Source organism: Saccopteryx leptura, chromosome 10, assembly GCF_036850995.1.
Source record: "Saccopteryx leptura isolate mSacLep1 chromosome 10, mSacLep1_pri_phased_curated, whole genome shotgun sequence".
In the NCBI taxonomy this organism is placed as follows: Eukaryota; Metazoa; Chordata; class Mammalia; order Chiroptera; family Emballonuridae; genus Saccopteryx; species Saccopteryx leptura.
This window is the reverse complement of record NC_089512.1, coordinates 7,593,011-7,607,740: the sequence shown is the minus strand read 5'-3', so window position 1 is coordinate 7,607,740 and position 14,730 is coordinate 7,593,011. Positions and strand designations below refer to the sequence as shown.

General features: G+C 46.1%; 1 protein-coding gene across 21 annotated transcripts in view; it reads right to left on the bottom strand.

Moving 5' to 3' along the window:
- The window catches only part of MAP4 (microtubule associated protein 4), a 173,905-nt gene extending 159,876 nt beyond the window's left edge, over positions 1 to 14,029 (bottom strand). For 11 of the 21 annotated variants that reach the window (XM_066351634.1, XM_066351635.1, XM_066351637.1 and 8 more), the window contains exon 1: positions 13,882 to 14,028. The gene's annotated coding sequence lies outside the window, so the exon portion shown is untranslated. Of the gene's footprint in view, positions 1 to 13,881 lie in introns of all 21 variants that reach the window. The other 10 variants (XM_066351620.1, XM_066351624.1, XM_066351626.1 and 7 more) reach the window with 2 other exon arrangements.
- Positions 14,030 to 14,730: the final 701 nt, after the last annotated feature.

Genomic DNA, 14,730 nt, shown 5'->3' with positions numbered 1-14,730 from the left:
GTGGTCAGAAAGCTTATCTAGCCCTGGTCAGTTAGCTCAGTTGGTTAGAGCATCGTCCCAAAACAACAAGGTTGCAGGTTCAATTCCAAGTCAGGGCACATACAGGAAGCAACCAATGAAATAAATGCACAACTACATAGAACAGCAAGTGAATGCTTCGCTTCCCCCTTCCCTCTCTCTCAGTCTCTCTAAAAAATTAATTAATTAGCCTGACCAGGCAGTGGCACGGTGGATAGAGTGAAGGACTGGGATGTGGAGGACCCAGGTTCCAGACCCCGAGGTCGCCAGCTTGAGCGCAGGCTCATCTGCTTTGAGCAAGGCTCACCAGCTTGAGCCCAAGGTCGCTGGCTCGAGCAAGGAGTCACTTGGTCTGCTGTAGCCCCACGGTCAAGGCACATATGAGAAATCAATCAATGAACAACTAAGGAGCCGCAACAAAGAACTGATGTTTCTCATCTCTCTCCCTTCCTGTCTGTCTGTCCCTATCTGTTCCTCTCTCTGACTCTGTCTCTGCCACAAAAATACTAATAATAATAATAATAAATTAAGCCCTGTCCAGATAGCTCAGATGGTTAGAGCACTGAGCACAGAGATTGGTTTGATCTCCGGTAAGGACACATACAGCTCAATGTTCCTATCTCCCTGCCTCTCTCTAAAAAAAAAAAAGCCTTTCTAAAGGTAACATCTGAGCTGATATTATGTCTGTAAATCTGTCTTATTCCCTACTTCCTTCTCTCCCCAGTCCTGTCTAAACTCAGAAATCACCTACCTAGCAAATCACTTTACTTTAACCAAAAAAATACTTAGTCCTCAAAAATTATTTCAAGATATGTTCTACCTATAAGAAACTGACTGAGCTCTCTTGAATCCTCACAGTGTCCTTCTATTTCTAAAAGAGAAAATGGATTAATCCAAATGAATGTGAGCGAGGATTTCAAAGTTTAACAAAAAAATAGAGCTCAGAGAGGAACCATAGCAAAAAGCAACCGTTTTCTAAAAAGTCTCTTCTCCACTCCCACTCACCACCTATCCCCAATCTCCCCTAAATATTTCCATTTTTCCTTTAGAATATACATCTTCTCTAAAAGCTATAAATTTTCCATAGCAATCTCAACATTTGGGGTTGGAGAATAATAAGATAAAAGTTATAACTATTTTAGGCCCTGGCTGATTGGCTCAGTGGTAGAGCATCGGCCTGGCGTGCAGGAGTCCCGGGTTTGATTCCCGGCCAGGGCACACAGGAGAAGCGCCCATCTGCTTCTCCACCCCTCCCCTTCTCCTTCCTCTCTGTCTCTCTTCCCCTCCTGCAGCCAAGGCTCCATTGGAGCAGAGTTGGCCCCGGGCGCTAAGGGTGGCTCCATGGCCTCTGCCTCAGGCACTAGAATGAATGGCTCTCTTAGCAACAGAGAGACGTACCAGATGGGCAGAGCATCGCCGCCTGGTGGGCATGCCGGGTGGATTCCAGTTGGGCACATGTGGGAGTCTGTCTGACTGCCTCCCCATTTCCAACTTCAGAAAAATACAAAAAATTAAAAAAATTAAAAAATAAAAAGTTATAACTATTTTATGTGTGAATTATTTTTAAGTCATAACTACACTTGGTCATAATAAAGAATCCTATACCCTAACTTCAATCAGTAATCAATAACTGCCTGGCCTGTGGTGATACGGTGGATTAAGTGTCAAATTTCAATGGTGAGGTCACTGGTTCAAAACCTAAGGCTTGACCTTAGCCAGTCGGCCCAGCACGTGGAAGTCCTGGGGTTCAATTCCCGCCAGGGCACACAGGAGAAGCACCCATCTGCTTCTCCACCCTTCCCCCTCTCCTTTCTCTCTATCTCTCTCTTCCCCTCCAGCAGCCAAGGCTCCACTGGAGCAAAGTTGGCCTGGGCGCTGAGGATGGCTCCATGGCCTCTGCCTCAGGCGCTAGAATGGCTCTGGTTGCAGCAGAGCAATGCCCCAGATAGAGCATCGCCCCCCTGGTGGGCATGCTGGATGGATCTTGGTCAGGTCATGTGGGAGTCTGTCTGTCTGCCACCCCCCCACACACACTTCTCACTTTGGAAAAATACAAAAAAAGTAACAAAAATAAAAAAGCCTTGGGCTCACCCAGTCAAGGTACATACAAGAAGCAATCAATGACCAACTAAGGTGAGGCAACTACAAGGTGATGTTCTTCACTCTCTATCCTCTTTCTCTAAAAATCAATAAATTAAAAAAACAATTTTATTTTGTTCAGTGAGAGGAGAAGCAGAGAGATGACTCCAACATGTGCCCATACCAGGATCTACCCATAAGCCCACTAGGGGCAATATTCTGCCCATCTAGGGTGTTTCTCTGTTGCTTAGCAACTGAGCTCTTCTTAGTGGCCAGGGAACCATCTTCAGCGCCCTGGGCCAACTTGTTCCAAATGAGCCATGGCTGCAGGAGGAGAAGGGAGAGAGAGAAGCAAGAGAGGAAGGGGTGGAGAAGTAGATGGATGCTTCTCCTGTGTGCTCTGACCAGGAATCAAACCCAGGACATCCACACGCCAGGCCGATGCTCCACCACTGAACCACCCAGCCAGGACCTAAAAATTTTCTTGAACTTAAAAATAAAATTAAAATTTTTTATTTTTTTATTTATATTTTTTATTTTTTATCTATTGGTTTTGAGAGAAAAGGGAGAGAGAGAGAGAGGGGAGAAATGAGAAGCATCAACTCGTAGTAGCTGCTTTCTGTATATGCCTTGATGAGGCAAGCCCAGGAATTTGAACCATCGACCTCAGCATTCCAGGTCAACACTTTATCCACTCATTGCACCACCACAGGTCTAGAGAATTAAATTTTTTTTTAAAGTCAGCCACACAGGTTCAGAAAGCCAACAAAAAAATAAAAAGAAAAAAGAAAGAAAGCTGCCATGGCCAGATAGCTTGGTTGCTTAGAGCACTGTCTCAATAAGCAAAGGTTGCCAGTTCAATCCCTAGTCAGGGCACATACAGAAACAGACTGAAGTTTCTGTCTATATCTCCCTTCCTCTCTCTCTAAAATCAATAAATTTTTAAAAATTTTTAAAAAAAGAAAGAAAGCCAGCCAACCAAACACAAAGACTTGGGTAAATAGCAGTTCTAAAGAAAATGGCCTGGAGGAGAACTAAGCGTAAGACAAATATAAACTGCCTATGGTGGCGCAGTTCAAAACCCCAGGCTTGCCTGGTCAAGGCACATATGGGAATTGATGCTTCCTATTCCTACCCCCTTCTCTCTCTCTCCTCTCTCTCTAAAAAATGAATAAATATGCCTGACCAGGCAATAGCGCAGTGAATAGAGCATTGACTGGGATGCAGAGGATCCAGGTTTAAAACCCCAAGGTCGCAGGCTTGAGCGCTGGCTCACCAGCTTGAGTGCAGGGTCACTGGCTTGAGTGTGGGATCATAGACATGACCCCAGGGTTGCTGGCTTGAAGCCCAAGGTCGCTGGCTTGAGCCCAAGCACTGGCTTGAGCAATCAATCAACAACAAAGGTGCCACAACAAAGAATTAATGCTTCTCATCTCTCTCCCTTCCCCTCTGTCTGTCCCTATCTATCCTTCTCTCAGACTCTGTCTCTGACAAAAAAAAAAAAAAAAAGAGAGAGAGCCTGACCAGGTGGTGGCGCAGTGGATAGAGCGTCGGACTGGGATGTGGAGGACCCAGGTTTGAGACCCCGAGGTCACCAGCTTGAGCACAGGCTCATCTGGTTTGAGCAAAAGCTCACCAGCTTGGACCCAAGGTTGCTGGCTCCAGCAAGGGGTTACTCGGTCTGCTGAAGGCCCACGGTCAAGGCACATATGAGAAAGCAATCAATGAACAACTAAGGTGTCCAATGAAAAACTAATGACTGATGCTTCTCATCTCTCTGTTCCTGTCTGTCCCTGTCTATCCTTCTCTCTGACTCTATGTCTCTGAAAAAAGAAAAAAAAAAGAATAAAATCTAATACAGAAAAGTGGACAGTGAAAGAAAAAAGAACCTAATTTATTCTAAAGCAGCACAGATAGAAACTAAGTGGTAAGCTCCCCAAGGGCAGGGATCTTTTTCAATTTCTTAATCACTTCACTTCCAGGGCCTAATATAGTATTGAATCAGACCATATCTGACAAACTGTAGCATGTCTACAGGATGATGCCCAACACAGTAAAAGGTTTAGAGAGAACATTTCATAAGAGACGGCTGCAACAAAAAAACCGTTTAGTCTGGAAAAGAAAAACCTTAAGTGGGACAGAATAACTGTCATTGAATAGCTGTCAAGTGGAGATTGGAGCTACAAGAAAATATTGCAGACAGCAAAATTAGAACCAGTGAATAAAAACTGCCAGGAGGCAGGTTTGAGATCATTATCAGGGAAGTCTTTCTAAAAGGACAAATTTGCAAACCTGGAATTGATAGCCACCAGCTGTGAAGTCCCTATCTTGCTTGGGGAATATTTGCACAGAAAGCAAGAGGAATCACTTACACTGTGTGAAAAATTGCAGTAGATTATCTCTAAGATCTCTTCCAATTCCATGATTCTACAAGAAGGGAGGAGTCCAGAAAATAAATCATTTTTGCTTGCAATACTACCACAGTTATAAAAAAAAAACACCCACTAAAAATCAGCAGCTTCTTTATTAAAAGGAGTTCCAGCCTGACCAGGCGGTGGCGCAGTGGATAGAGCGTCGGACTGGGATGCGGAAGGACCCAGGTTCGAGACCCCGAGGTCGCCAGCTTGAGCGCGGGCTCATCTGGTTTGAGCAAAAGCTCACCAGCTTGAAAACAAGGTTGCTGGCTCCAACAAGGGGCTACTCGGTCTGCTGAAGGCCCGCGGTCAAGGATATATGAGAAAGCAATCAATGAAAAACTAATGATTGATGCTTCTCATCTCTCTCCGTTCCTGTCTATCTGCCCTTCTATCCCTTTCTCTGACTCACTCTCTGTCTCTGTAAAAAATAAATAATTTTTTTTAAAAATTAAAAAAAAGGAGTTCCATATTTCCCCATGTATAAGATGCATTTTAATTTTTAGTCTTAAAATTTGAAAAGTGTCACATAAAATTATTGAATGAACTCAAGTTTTATTCATCATAAAATTCATACAATTCATCACTATCCATAGAGGAATACGGTTAGTAAAGTAGGATAAAGCAATTTTAATTATCACATAAATTTCCAAAGCATTTTGTTGTTAACTAATTTAAATTTTACTGCTGTAATATTGGTATTTTGAATTACTATTTTTCAGCTCAAGCGGAGAGGTGAAGTCATTTGCTCTTGGCCAAACAGGAAGTGACTGTAGCTGGAATTGATCTAGTCTCACTCCTAGTGTTATGCTTGATCCCAAGCAAAGCAGTTTCTTCATATCAAGTATCTTGACTAACAAATCAACCTTTGTCCCTTTTTGGTGGGATTACCATATTCCCTCATGTTAAAGATGCACCCAATTTTCAAAAACTGGGTGCCTCTTATATTATACAGTGGTTGTGGCATTTCAAATGCCATAGATGGAACTGAGGACAAGGCAATATATGAAGACAGTGATTCGTTATCAGACACAGATGAGGACAAACTAATGGATGGGACTGTTGATGGTGACGAGGAGCTGTATGAATTTTATGATGAATAAAACTTGAGTTCACTCAATAACTTTAAGTGATACTTTTTTTTTCAAAATTTGGGCCCAAAAATTAAACTGCGTATTATACATGGGGGTGTTTTATACATGGGGAAATATGGTATATTTTAGGGTTAAATAGTTAAGTAAATCAAATATAACTAACAAGAGCCACATTTCTCACTCACTGCCAGAGAAAGGAGTTACAAATAAGCAAGGAGGGGGAATGCTGGAACAAACTCTGTGATGCTAGGTTAGAGATAGAGACCAGTATGTACTTACAGACAGACACAGAGATAAATATGTAGAAACATGTAGACAGGGGTGAGCATGCATGCATGCATTTCCCAGCTCTGCCCCTAAGAGGACCTAGGAGAAGTGATACCCTAGTAGCAATAGGTATACACAGTTCACTTAGAAACCAGGTCTTGGTTTCTAAATATTTTTCTCCAGTAAAAGAAACCAGGACTCCTTGGTGAAATGGCTGATTTTAGAGCAAGGTTAGGAAAAATACAAGATGAGACTGGAGCATCTTGTAACACCACTAAGTAAAAACGCTCCCTTCCTCCCCCAAAAAGGGACATGTCAAAAGAACAGATGCAGGCCCTGGCCGGTTGGCTCAGTGGTAGAGCATCGGCCTGGTGTGCGGAAGTCCCGGGTTCAATTCCTGGCCAGGGCATACAGGAGAGGCACCCATCTGCTTCTCCACCCCTCCCCCTCTCCTTCCTGTCTGTCTCTCTCTTCCCCTCCTGCAGCCAAGGCTCCATTGGAGCAAAGTTTGCCCGGGCGCTGGGGATGGCTCCATGGCCTCTGCCTCAGGCGCTAGAATGGCTCTGGTCGCAACAGAGCGACGCCCCGGATGGGCAGAGCATCGCTCTGGATGGGCAGAGCATCGCCCCCTGGTGGGCATGCCGGGTGATCCAGGTCGGGCGCATGCGGGAGTCTGACTGCCTCCCCGTTTCCAGCTTCAGAAAATTACCAAAAAAAAAAAACAAAACAAAAAAAGAACAGATGCGAATGTTCAAAGCTAGAAGAATATAAGCAACAAACTATAGTACTGGATTATAACCCAAAGGGAAAAATTTTTTTTCAGATATCCATACTGCTTTAAAAGACTGCATAAATAGCCTGTCCAGGCGGTGGCGCAGCGGATAGAGCAACGGACTGGGATGCGGAAGACCCAGGTTCGAGACCCCAAGGTCGCCAGCTTGAGCGCGGGCTCATCTGGTTTGAGCAAAGCTCAAACCAGATGGATCCAAGGTCGCTGGCTCGAGCAAGGGGTTACTCGGTCTGCTGAAGGCCCGCAGTCAAGGCACATATGAGAAAGCAATCAATGAACAACCCAGGTGTCGCAACGAAAAACTAATGATTGATGCTTCTCATCTCTCTCCATTCCTGTCTGTCTGTCCCTGTCTATCCCTCTCTCTGACTCTGTCTCTGTAAAAAACAAACAAAAAAAAGACTGCATAAATAATGAGGGAAAGGTACAAATCCTCCTTAAAAGTATCAAAGTGGGTTCCCTTCCTATCTGTCTGTCCCTATCTGTCCCTCTCTCTGTCTCTCTTTTGCTTAAAAAAAATTTTTTTTAAGTATCAAAGTGGGGCCTGACCGGTGGTGGAACAGTGGATAGAGCATTGACCTGGGACATTGAGTTCCCAGATTCGAAACCCCATACATGATCCAATGGCCGCTGGCTTGAGCCCAAGGTCACTGGCTCAGCTGGAGCTCCCCAGTCAAGGTACATGTGAGACGTAATCAAGGACAACTAAAGTGAGGTAAGTATAAGTTGATGCTTTTCATCTCTCTCCCTTCCTCTACCCTCTCGTGAAAGTGCAAAAAAAAAAAAAAAAAAAAAGGTATCAAAGTGGACTTTTTTTTTTTTATGTGGGTTGATTTTTCAGGCTTAAAATTTTAGTGACATTCAAAATAGTTCACAAGGTCTATTTTGAGAAATTAACCTGGAGAGCTCTAGGAAGGTCCTGAGTATGATCCTTCATATATATCAATTTGCTTTATACCCCTTTCTTTAACTCCATAGCTTGCTTTTCTTTCTTTTTTTTATTTTTTATTTTTTTAAGATTTTATTTTTGATGTTACAGAAAGAGGAGGTGGGGGGAGAGCGAGAAGTATCAACTCATAGTTGCTTCACTTGAGTTGTTCATTGCTTGCATGTAGCTTGTCATAAATGCCTTGATCCGGCAAGCCCAGGGTTTCAATCCAGCGACCTCGGCGTTCCAGGTCAATGCTCTTTCTACTGTACCTGCAAAAAACAGGCTAAAATTCTTACTTATTGATTTGAGAGAGAGAAAGGGGGGGAGAGGGAAACATCAATTTGTTGTTCCACTCACTGGTTGATTTCTTTCATGTACCCTGACTGGGGATCAAACCAGCAACCTTGGCATATCCAGATAACACTCTAACCAACTGAGCTACCTGGCCAGGTGTATGGCCAAGGGCCGCCATTGTGGCCACTCACATGCAGGTTCTCACTGAATTCGGGCAGACGGTAAAGAAACAGGGGAGTTGGAGGAGAGACACGATGGCGCTGGAGTAGGAGGACGTACCAACATCTACCTCCCAGAACCAAAGTGGATTACAAACTAATTTTAAGAACTATCATCTGGAAAAACTAATTTTGGACTAAACTAAGAGGACTCTTCAACCAAGGAACACTAAAGAAGCCACACCGAGACTGGCAGAGGAGAACAGAAGCTCCATATCCACACATGCTGCAAATGGCTTTTCCAGTCTACCTGAATCATTACCAGCTAGAAGCAGTGGTCATTGGGACTTGGACGTGAGCTGCAAAGTATAGAATGGTGACAACAATTCCAGTGCCATGCGGACTTTTCCTGGATGTGGACTTTTCCTGGACTCCTGCTCCCTGTGACAGCTCCTAACAGACTGAACTGTGTGTGGTTGGGTTGCATTTTTCAGGGATTTGGCATGGTGATGGGGCCAACTTGGACTTGGTGAACATGTTAAGGACACTACTCTTTTATGGATTCTTGCTGTATTGGCCAAGAGTTTGCTTAAAGGCTTTTAATCACTGTAAAAAAAAAAAAAATAGAAGACTGGATAAAGAAGATGGGACACATATACACCATGGTATACTATTCAGCTAGAAGAAATGATGACATTGGATCACTTACAGCAGAATGGTGGAATCTTGATAACATTATGCGGAGTGAAATAAGTGAATCAGAAAAAAACAAGAACTGCAGGATTCCATACATTGGTGGGACATAAAAGCGAGACTAAGAGACATGGACAGGAGTGTGGTGGTTACAGGGGGTGGGGGGAGGGAAGGAGGGAGAGGGGGAGAGGGAGGGGGAGGGGTACAAAGAAAACTGGATAGAGGGTGACAGAGGACGATCTTTCTTTGGGTGATGGGTATGCAACAGAACTAAATGACAAGATAACCTGGAAATGTTTTCTTTGAATATATGTACCCTTATTTATTGATGTCACCCCATTAAAATAAAAATTTATTTACAAGAAAAGCCAAGGGAAAGGCAGAAAACCTGCTTTTCCCATGGAGGGCAAGGGATCAGGGAGGCCTCTGCAATGCTGATGGCAGGAACCGAGAGAGAGAGAGAGAGACAGACAGACAGACAGACAGACACACTGGTCTGCTTTATTTTAGTGTAGAAAATTAAAGCCTTCAATTCAATATACAAATAAGGAAGTCTCTGATACAAAGCTACTTATCTGAGGCATAAATGGGATTCCTCATAAGAGTACAACAGTCAAGGGTGTGGGGAAAAGATTATTAGTTTTGAGAATATCTTAGGCCTGACCAGGCGGTGGCACAGTGGATAGAGCGTCGGACTGGGATGCAGAGGACCCAGGTTCGAGACCCCAAAGTTGCCAGATTGAGCGCGGGCTCATCTGGTTTGAGCAAAAGCCCACCAGCTTGAACCCAAGGTCACTGGCTTGAGCAAGGGGTTACTCGATCTGCTGAAGGCCCGTGGTCAAGTCACATATGAGAAAGCAGTCAATGAACAACTAAGGTGCTGCAACGCGCAATGAAAAACTAATGATTGATGCTTCTCATCTCTCTCCGTTCCTGTCTGTCTGTCCCTGTCTATCCCTCTCTCTGACTCACTCTCTGTCTCTGTAAAAAATAAATAAATAAAAAAGAGAAGATCTTAGAATTAGAAGGGTGAGAAAGGCTTGGTCTTTTTTTTTTTTTAAGATTTTATTTATTTATTTTAGAGAGAGGAGAGACAGACAGACAGAGAGAGAAGGGAAGGAGGAGCAGAAAGCATCAACTCCCGTATGTGCCTTGACAAGGGAAGCCCAGGATTTCGAACCAGTGACCTCAGAGTTCCAGGTCGACGCTTTTACCCGCTGCGCCACCACAGGTCAGGCAAAGGCTTGGTCTTAAAACTAAGCCTTAGGCTATAAGAACTTTGCCAGCTTACAGCCTGTCTCCCACACCCAGTGCAAACTATAAGCAAGCAAATATATACATCATATTTATAAACTTACTTGACCAACACCAAGGCTCCCTTTATTTTCCTTTCTTATTTTTTTTTTAAGATTTCATTTATTGATTTTATTTGGGGGGGGGGGGGAGAAGGAGGAAGCAAGATTGCAGTTGTTTCACTTTAGGTGTTCACTGACTGCTTCCCATATGTGTCTTGACCTGGCAGGCCCAGGGTTTTGAACCAGTGACCTCAGCACTGCTCTATCCACTGTGCTACCACAGGCTCCCTTTCTTAATCCTGTCCTCAACATTCATTCCTACCAAGAAGTCCACAGCAACCTGGTTCCAAAGGTGCCATTTAGAAAGACAAAGTGCAATCAGTGATATTTACTCAGTTTTCTTTTCAAACTAAAATCAGATGAAGCGAGATGACTTCCATTGGGTGAAAATATACACCTCTTTGATTTGCTTGCTTTCTAAAGAAAAATAAAACCTACACATCAACCAGCCATGCTCCAAGTTGGAAGAGAAGTGGTGAAGTAGGGAAAAGTGATGCCAAAATTTTGAAGTGTCAACAGCAAAAGTTTACAGAACCAAAGGATGATAACAAGATCAGGAAAAAGAACAAGACTCTAAGATCAGGAAGAACCACCTCTCTGACTCAACTGAGCCACCTATCTTGACATTGATGTGATATTTAAACCACACAAGCCCCTTCACATACATGGGAACATTCACTCTCACCTCCATCCTATAACCAAAATAAAACCCTGAAAGCCAGCATCCTTCCCTGCTCTCAAGCCACTTTGAACAAACTTGAGAAGACTGTCCTACTCTCCCTTGAAAGCCATATTATAAAATTAATAATAAAAGTGTTGCCTGACTTTTGGTGGTGCAATGGGATAAAGCATCGACCTGGAACACTGAGGTCGCCAGTTCAAAACCCTGGGCTTGCCTGGTCAAGGCACATATGGGAGTTGATGCTTCCAGCTCCTCCCCACCTTCTCTCTCTGTCTCTCTCCTCTCTCTCTCCCTCTCTGTCTCTCTCTCTCTCCCTTTCTCTCTCCTCTCTAAAATGAATAAGAAAAAAAATTTTTTTTAAAAGAAAAAAAATTTTAAATAATAAATAAATAAAAAATAAAAAAATAAGTGTTCATACTCTCAAGAAAGAAATAAAAAAAATAAAAATAAACCACCTAGACAAGAAACTCCAGGTGCTTCCTTCACTGTCAGTGAACAATGGAAAGCAATTTTTAAATATGTAATGTAAACTTATTTGTAAGTTTGGATTTTTTTTTTATTATTATTCATTTTAGAGAGGAGAGGGAGAGACAGAGGAGAGACAGAAGGGGGGGAGGAGCTGGAAGCATCAACTCCCATATGTGCCTTGACCAGGCATGCCCAGGGTTTCGAACCGACGACCTCAGCATTTCCAGGTCGACGCTTTATCCACTGCGCCACCACAGGTCAGGCGTAAGCTTGGAATTTTTTTTTTTATTACAAGTTTGTTTTTTTTTATTTATTCATTTTTAGAGAGGAGAGAGAGAGGGAGAGAGAGGAGAGAGAGAAGGGGGAGGAGCTGGAAGCATCAACTCCCATATGTGCCTTGATCAGGCAAGCCCAGGGTTTTGAACCAGCGACCTCAGCATTTCCAGGTCAACACTTTATCCACTGCGCCACCACAGGTCAGGCGTAAGCTTGGAATTTTTAACACAGGTAAATATATGCTGATTACCAAATATATAAAGTGATGACTTAAAAAACACAACCAAGACAGAGGGTGAAAGTGTCATAAGAAATTCCCCAGCACTGTGAAACATTAGTATATGTTCATACAATGGAAGGAGATGTACTAGACTTCTGTAACATGATTAAAGTAGCACCTAAGAACATCCAGTGCCCTTCATTCCAATTCTATAATCAACTGCCTTATTACTGATTAGGTTGCCCAAAACAAAGGAGGAGTCCTGGCCAGTGGATAATCAATTCCAGTTGCACACATGGCATTTAATACTGTCATCATAAATAAAACTGGTATCTGGTTTATCAGTCTCCAGTGAGTTTACTTTGCATGAATAAATTCTCAAATGCTTGAATCACTCCTGTGTGAACCAAAAATTTCAAGTATGTGAACTACTATGTAGGCGGTGAAAGAGACCTTGGTGTGGACGCCATTTCTGCCATGTGTGACCTCTTATTCCTATCAGTCTCAATTTCCTCATCTGTAAATACAGACAACTAGATGGCAAGTGCTCAAAAACATAGCTTTATTGTCTTTAAGCTTAATTTGAAAGGAGGAAGAACACACCATTTCATCTGAATGGAAGGAGTATGGACTATCCAAGGACATCAATATAAAAGACACTCCCTGAGGAGAGAAGCCCCACTCTACAGAGCTGAGAAGAGCCAAGTTAAAAAGTTGCAAATGAAGTACCTGCTGTACTGTACAAATAAAGTCTCTTGCTTAGCAACTCTAATGTTGTCTACCAAACACCCAGCCTGTAACAGTGAGAGCATGACAACTGGTCACTCTAAATCCATGCGCTCAGCTTGGATTCGGGGCTGATTTATAAAAATAGATGCTGCCGCGGCTGCTCTTTCAATCTCTTTCAGCTGATGACTGGGCAGTGTTACCCTATAGGCCTGGAGCAGCTGTATTCCCTCACCACACCCTTCTCTCTGCCTCCCCAGCCCGGCAGACGGCACCCCCTCCCATCTCTGCAGCGTGCTCTCTTCTCCCTCTTCCCGGGCTGAGTGAGCAAGTTACAAGCACAAATATTCCCTGATGCAATGCCACAACCATCCCTGGGAAAGAACAGAGGCAGTTGCCAAATGCGCAGCAGCAGGGAAATGGGCGGGAGACGGAGACAAACACACACGCACAGCAAGATAGGCTACAATGCTATGCAGCCAGGGAAAGGGAATGGAGAGGCCCTGGGGAGCAATGCTGTAACTGGACCAGAGGAGGAAAAGGAGAGCAGGGGGTTTCCAGGAGAAGGCTGAGTAACATTCGTCTTCCCGGGAAGCATGCCTGCACCCTGGGTCGGGTCCTAAAACGCAAACTTCAGCGTCCTACCTGCCTCCTCCCCAAATGCACTTAATTTGCACGTTCCTGGAAGGGAGCAAAATCCCAACATTCCCTTCACGGGGTAATTTCACTAAAGAAGCGCTCAAGCTACACACCAGCGGAGAACCGGGCCCCTGTGCTCAATCTCGGTTCTGGGTAATATTCCCAAAGGCTCTCCCGGTCCCTGTCCCCACTCTCCTGGTCCCTGTTCCCACCCTTCCACCCCAACCTTCCGGCGACCCCTTCGCCCTCCCTCAGCCAGACACATGCTTCCCCCCCAAACAGTGTCAGGACCAACGCACGCTGGGGGCGACAGCCCCGGACCACCCCGCCCCTCCCACAGCTCCTGCCTGGACGCCCTTTCCCAAGCTCGCCTCAGCCGTACGTCACCTGACCCCCGAATTCCTCACAGAACGACCTCTGCGTTCCCCAGCGTCCCCAAGCCCCACCCAGGGCCCCAGACTACAGCCGACCCTCGGACGCAGCTCCATCCCGAGCCTGCAGCATGCCCCTCGGCCCCGGCGCCCTGGACTCCGGGACGCGGACCTCTCAGCCCGCCCCGCCCCGCAGGCCCCCAGATCGCGCCCACAAGACTCGAAAATCACGCCCGCGGGCCCCCTGCCGGACCGCCCCCGCGTCCCGCAGGCCGGCGGCCACCGCCCTTCCCCGCCTCACGCGGGCCCTACAAGGTCCCGGGCGCCCGCGAGGCGAGGCTCCGCAGCCCCCGGGACAGCAACGAGGCCGCCCCTCCGATTGGGCCCCGCCTGCCGCTGCACCTACCCGCTGCCGCCGCGCCGGAGCCGGAGCCGGAGGGAGCCTGGAGAGGGCCGGGAGGAGCCGGGAACCAGCGAGCAAAGCCGAGGGGCGGGGCTCAGGGAGGTGGCCGCTTCCTCGTCGCCCTCTTCAAGGCCGGCGCGGAGGAGGAGCGCCGCCGCCGCCTATCCCGCGGGCGCCGCTGCTCTGGCCAATAAGCGCGACAAGGGGGCGGGCGGAGAGCCGCGGCGGACCAATGGGCGCCGGCCCCGCCGCCTCGACCTTGCCGGGGTAGCGGGGCGAGCGGAGGGCGGTTGGGGGGCGAGGTACGCCTGAGGGAGTCCTGGCCGCACCGACCCTGCCCCTAAACGCGGCGACCGGCTGGGAGACCCTCGGCCCCGCTGCTGTGTGATGGCGTCGTTCCCTCTTAGAAGTTGGGAGCTGGGTGCAACAAGGATGCGAGCGACCAGGCTCAGGCGTCGGGGCCGGGTCTGCCGGCGGGCCGGACCTGTGGGCTCTATGATGTAACCTGGGAGGGGCGCGGAGCGGGCCTGCGGCGCCCGCGGCTACTCGCTGGAAGGAACCAGAAGGGGACGAGGGCGTGGCTGGGGGGCGCCTTTCCAGAGCTGCTCTGCCACCAGCCGCAAGTGACGTGGCTGGTCCAAATTGACGTGTGCCGTTAGTGTAGAATGCATACCAGACTTGGGAGACTTAGTATCAAAAATATATAAGCTATCTCATTCACAACTTCTATATTGATTGTAGGTCAGATAATTGGCTACAAAATTGGTACAGTTTTGGATATATCTGGCTAAATAAAAGTATATTTAAAATAATTTCCACCCCTGGCCAAATAGCTCAGTTGGTTAGAGCATC